Genomic DNA, 6,000 nt, shown 5'->3' on the forward strand with positions numbered 1-6,000 from the left:
ATCTGAGGAACTTCGGAGACCTGAGTTCAAATCTTGCCTCACTTACTAGCTGTGTGATCTCAGGGAAATTCCTTCACCTTTTTGACTTCAGTCTTTTCCTCTGCTAATTGAGGGACTCAATTGCCTGAGTGGTCCCTTCCAGTTAGGATCTTTAGTATGATACTTCATACAACTCACTTTATCCCTTGGACCTCAGTCCCCTCCTCTGGCTAATGAGGGATTGGAATAGATGCTCTCTGGGGCATCCTTCTACCTCTAATCAAAGACTAGGATCCTGTAGAGCCATTTAAGGGCTGAATGCAGTGACTGAATTCAGAGGGAATTGAGGCAGGAGATGGAGACTACACATTTGAGAAGGCTGGCAGGGACTGAAAGGAGAAATGGACAGCTTTGTTCAGAATGGAGGGAGGGAGGAAGAGGGAGAGGGAGAACAGGGTCCAGTGGCAGGAACACAAATCCATGTCTCCCCCATCAGTGAAGATGTATCCTTCCAATCCATCACACCATTTCTCTACTCCCTTTTGTGTGTAATGTCCTTGGGAAGGCTGCCTAAAATAGGGGCCTCCATTTCTTTTCTTCTCACTTTCTTTTTAAAGTCTGGCTTCTGCCCTCATCATTCAATGTAAAATGCTTTCTCCAAAGTTACTAATGATCTGTTAATGGCCAAATCTAATGGCCTTTTCTCAGTCCTCATCCTCTTGACCTCTCTGTAGCCTCTGGCACTTTCAATAACCTTCCCCTACTAATACTGCTCTGCCCTGGGTCTCATCGCACCTATCCACTCCTCAAATTTTTTCGGAGGATCTTCATCCATGTCAGGTCCAGTAACCATGAATGTCCCAGAGGGCTCTATCCTGGGCTCTCTTCTCCCTCTGTATTATTTCACTTGCTAATCTTATCTGCTCCCATGGATTTAATGATCACCTTTATACTGATGTTTCTTAATTATGCAGGCCTAATCTGTCTGCTGATTTCCAGTGTCATATTTCCAACAGTCTATTGGACATCTCAAACCTGATGTTTTGTAGACAGCTAGGTGCTAGTGCATAGAGTGCTGGACCTTTAGTCAGAAAGACTTAAGTTCAAATCTGGCCTTAGATACTTGCTAGCTGTGTGCACCTGGTTAAGTCAGTTAATCTCTGTCTGCTTCAGTTTCCTCAACAATGGGTATATTAATAGCACCTACCTCACAGAGTTGTTATGAAGATCGAATGAGGTGATATTTGTAAGATATTTAGCACAATGCTTGGCACATAGTTGAGTAAGAAAAATATATGTTGAACTCGGTCAAAAGCTTTTTTGTCATTATTGACAGTCAGATAGCTTTAATGATTTATATAATTAACATGATTTATTATTCTAAGTTTTCCTGATATTGAACTAACTCTACATTCCCACCATAAATCCAACCATGTTATGACACTTATTTAAATATGTTGTTGTAACTTACTAATATTTTATTTAAAAGCTCTGTGTCCACGTTTATCAGGAATATTGTTCTATTGTTTTCTTTCACGAGATTATCTCACCCTGGCTTACAGATAAGTATTTTTATGATATATATTTGTATCATAGGAAGGTTGGAAGGATGCCTGTTTTTTAATATTATGACAAATAGCATGTATTATGTAGAAATGCCAGGAATGTCCTTATAACTTCTGTATCTTTACTTCCTTGGCTTTTGTCAAGCCTCATATCAAATCTCCCCTTTTATAGATTATCAGATCCTCACTTATTCTATCTAGTTAAGCCTTCTCTTTTCTTCTATTCCCCATGTATCATGTATTTATTTATCTAATTACGTGATGTCCCACTATTAGATTTTAAGTTCCTTGAAAACAGTGATGGCTCTCTGAACTTTTGCTTTACTCTGATATAGATAAAGAACAAAAGACCAAGACACAGACTTTCTCTCTCCCTTTCTCTCTCTCTCTCTCTCTCTCTCTCTCTCTCTCTCTCTCTCTGTCTCACACACACACAAACACACATACACAAGTATTTAAAGGGGTGTCAGTAAAGATCATTGAAACAATTACTACATGTAATACCTAACTTATCCCTCAGTCATGAACTTGAGAAGGGAGGCAATCGTCAAAGTATAACCCTTCTTCCTAGGTTCTCTATCCTCATAGTATTGCTGTGGAGATGGGAGGCTCAAACAGATGCTAACTCAGAAGTTTTTCTCTCATATAGTTAATTGTTTCTGTGACTTGTTCTTTGGTCCACTCATTATTTAGGATTTCACTCTTAAGTCTTCATTTGGGTCACTGTCTTTTGTTTGAGGTCCCTGACCCAATGACTATTTTTATTGCATTATACAAATTCTGTAAGGGATATATCTACCATTTCTGACTTTTTACATTTCTTTCCAGTACTGCTGTACCCAAATACATTGTAAGTTTTTCTAAAAGTACAATGAGGTGCTGAGAAATAGATAATATTTGTTGTCCCATTTAGAAAATGCCATAAGTCTTTTAGCTCTAAATTCTTCAGCAATTTGTTCAATTCTGTACTGTCCATTTTGTTTATTTTCTGTTAGACTTATCCATAACTGAGAAGGATATTGAAGTCTCCTGTCACTATTGTGTTACCATCTATATGATCTCATAGCTCAGTTAATGTTTGCTTTGTGAATTTGTATGCTAAGGTATCAAAAGCAAATAATTTTATTACTGATATTAGTTTCTCTATGACTGCTTTCAACATAATGTAGAATTCTGATTTATCATTTTAAAATTTTGAATCTGTTTTAGCTTTGTCAGACCCCATGAATGCAACTTCTGCTGCTTTGGATTCACTTGATGTGTAGTAAAATTTTGCCATCCTATCAGTTTCATTTTGTATATGTTCTTGTTTTAAAATGTGCTTCTCCTAAGCCACAGAATATAGGGTCTTGTTTTCTTATCCAATCTGTCCTTTGTTGTTTTATTGAGTCTTTTAATCCATTCACATTTGAAGCTATGAAAGTTAGGTTTATGTTTTCTTTCCATTCGTTTACCTCTGATGGCTTTTTTCCAAGTTGAGATTTATTTCTCTCTTCTGCTTTAAATGGTCTTATGTCTCTTCAGTTACTTTAGCTTAACTTTTATTTAAGGTGGCTCTGTTCCTACTGGCAATCTTCCTCTCATCCCATCTCCCATTTTTTTCTCTTTTCCTTTCTTTTTTAAAATTATAAATTCAATTTTCTTTCCTGCTTTTATCTATTTAATTCTTATCCTCTTTTCCATCTTTTGGTCAAATCAATTCCCTTTTTCTCTCTTCCCCTTCAACTACTCCTGCTCATTAGGCTTTTTAAAAAATTCATCATTTATTATCTCTTTCCAGAGAGAATTTCTCTCACTCTCTTATCCATTCTCTCTCTTTATTCTAATCCTCCATTCTCTGATTTATGAACTCTGTAATTATATAGTCTCTCCCGACTCTCTTTATTCTTTATGGAATGAAAATTTCTGAGTTATCTCTGTATCTTGTTTCTGAGTTATCTGAGTGTCTTGGCTCCTCTCCCCTCCCCAGGCAGTTTCTGTCACTGCCTTGTAGAGCTTACCTTGGGAATTCTCCTTTTTCAATTTGTTTCACTCTCAGAGCAATGCCAATTCTTGCAGGTAACAAAGAAGACAGTGTCAAGGGAAAATTCTTCATTTGGGATTTCTCCCTAATTATTGAGGAAAAACTCAGGAAAAAGAGAATTAAAAGGAGTTTATTAAAAGTGCATCTAGGGAGTAACATGCTGACTAGCTGATCACTAAGACATCAGCCAGGGATTCAAGATGGAGCCAGTTTTTGTTGATAACTTTCATAACAAGATAAAGACATTTCAGGGAGGTCCACATCAGCAAAAGGAGATGGAACATTGCACTTCAACTCTTCCCCAATTGCCAGTAAGTGCAGGGTAACAGGTAGTAGGTGACCTGATATGTGAGGGATAGCAGGTAATAATACAAAAGCTGCAATTGCTGGGGTGATGACTCTTCCAACAGTGATTGACAAGTGTGACTGGGAACAATGGATCACTGAGTCAGCATAACTTTCTATAATTCCCCCATTTGGTGCTAACCAAATATATGGTGCAGTACCACACCTGGTTTCATCTCACTTCTTTATTCTCAGCTACACCATTCTGCTCTCTACTGATCATGCCACACCAATTTGGGTAAGCATCTTTGGCTATAAGCTAGAGGACTTAAATTTACAACAGGAAACAAATGTACTGTGACTATGAGCATCACAAATTATAATCCCATGTTTCCATCAATGTCATCAAGTTAAACAAACTTAGGTATAGAATCATAATCTCACGTATATCCCAAGGAGACAAATCTTGTTAAACAAACTATGTATGTAAACTAAGGCAGGTTACACATCAAGCCATTTAGAGGGCTCTCCATGTACTCATTCTAGAGGGGAGACTTACATATAAGCAAGGCCACCTAGAAAATTCAGTAAATATGAATACCATGAAACAAAAGATCAAAGGAATACAAGAATGATCATCAATGTTAAATAACATCAATTCTCTCTGTAACCCACTCCCAACATTTCATCTTGAGTGGCAGATGTTCCATGTATTTGTCTGGTCCTTGACAATGTCTTCACTTGGACATTCAGGAATAGGCCTCATTCCCAGGGCAGCTCTGAAGTGGCCTCTTTCCAGTGGATTTGCTTATCTGGTTCCAAGGCACTTGCAGAGATTCCCAGGGAATTCAATTCAAATCTGTCAGTAACCAGGCTCAATACAATTTAATATAACTTCTTAATTGTCCCTTTTCCAATAAACTAATTCATGTGGTGAAAAACCTGTTCAATTCTTATGACTCTGGTCTTATTAACAATAAAACTATGAGAATATCAAATTAGGAACCCATAATTAACCTGAAACTTCAGAAATGCTCAGCAATTACTGATTGTATCTTTTTTCTTTATGATTATCAGTGCAATTTTATATATAATGTCAGCAACCCAATTTTTAGAACTTCTTTTTATAACATATTTAGGACCTGCATACATATAATTCTGATCTTGTTGTTTTCTCAAAATTTTCCATGCCTGGTAATTTTCCTGTAGGAGGAAAAGGTATTTTAAGGATCTTTTCCAATAAATGAATACATAGTTACCAGCACTCGTAAGTAGATGCTCTTTATCCATAGGTTCAACAGGTACACAAATGAACTTGCTTAGAAGATGCTTATTTAGTATTGCAATGAAAAACTTACACTGTTCAGCTGCCTTGATAAGAGATATTTGCTATGAGAAGAAGAAAGAAGTACATAAGTATAACAGTATCAAAACTGTTCCTCCAGGATTAAGCCTAAGGGCACAGAATAACTCAAGAAAACATACCAGTATAAAGCATCCTTAGTTCTGTTTGATTTTAGGTAAGTCATAGTTAAGTTTTAAGAATAGCCATCATATGACAAAGTTCACCTCATACTCAGGGTCTCACAACCAGTCAGGCTCAGGATTAACCAGGTGGGAAAATGCCTGTTCAAAAGGGAATAGCACCATAGGAAAACCGAGACAAGAAAATCCTCCATTAGGCCATGCCAAGGTCATTTGCTCATTCTTTCCCAGGCCTCTATATCTACCTATAGCAGTTCCCAGACTTCACTCCCTTTGGACAACACGTGACATCTCCCTTGACTGACTTCATGACAGTGTGGACAATCACACCTGAAATCCAAAATTAGGATAATATCAGATTACAGTTCCAAGAGATTTTACCTCAAATGGCCAGTTTCATTAATCATGCTTAGGGCTAGATACAGCTGTTTTTATTTCTATCTTGGTGTTGTAATAATAAAAACGTTTACCAGGCCTTAAAAATTTTGTTCAATGTTGTTTCTTTCTTTTGCTTTTTCTCCTTTTTCAGTTTCATCCTGATGTAAAAATAATTTATCAGAAATCAATAAAATAATTACATTCTGGAATTTCACAGAGATTGCGAATATATGATAAAATAATCACTCAAAAATCCAGAAAAACACTGACCAATTCCTGTCACTG

This window comes from Notamacropus eugenii, chromosome X, assembly GCF_028372415.1.
Source record: "Notamacropus eugenii isolate mMacEug1 chromosome X, mMacEug1.pri_v2, whole genome shotgun sequence".
Classification (NCBI taxonomy): domain Eukaryota; kingdom Metazoa; phylum Chordata; class Mammalia; order Diprotodontia; family Macropodidae; genus Notamacropus; species Notamacropus eugenii.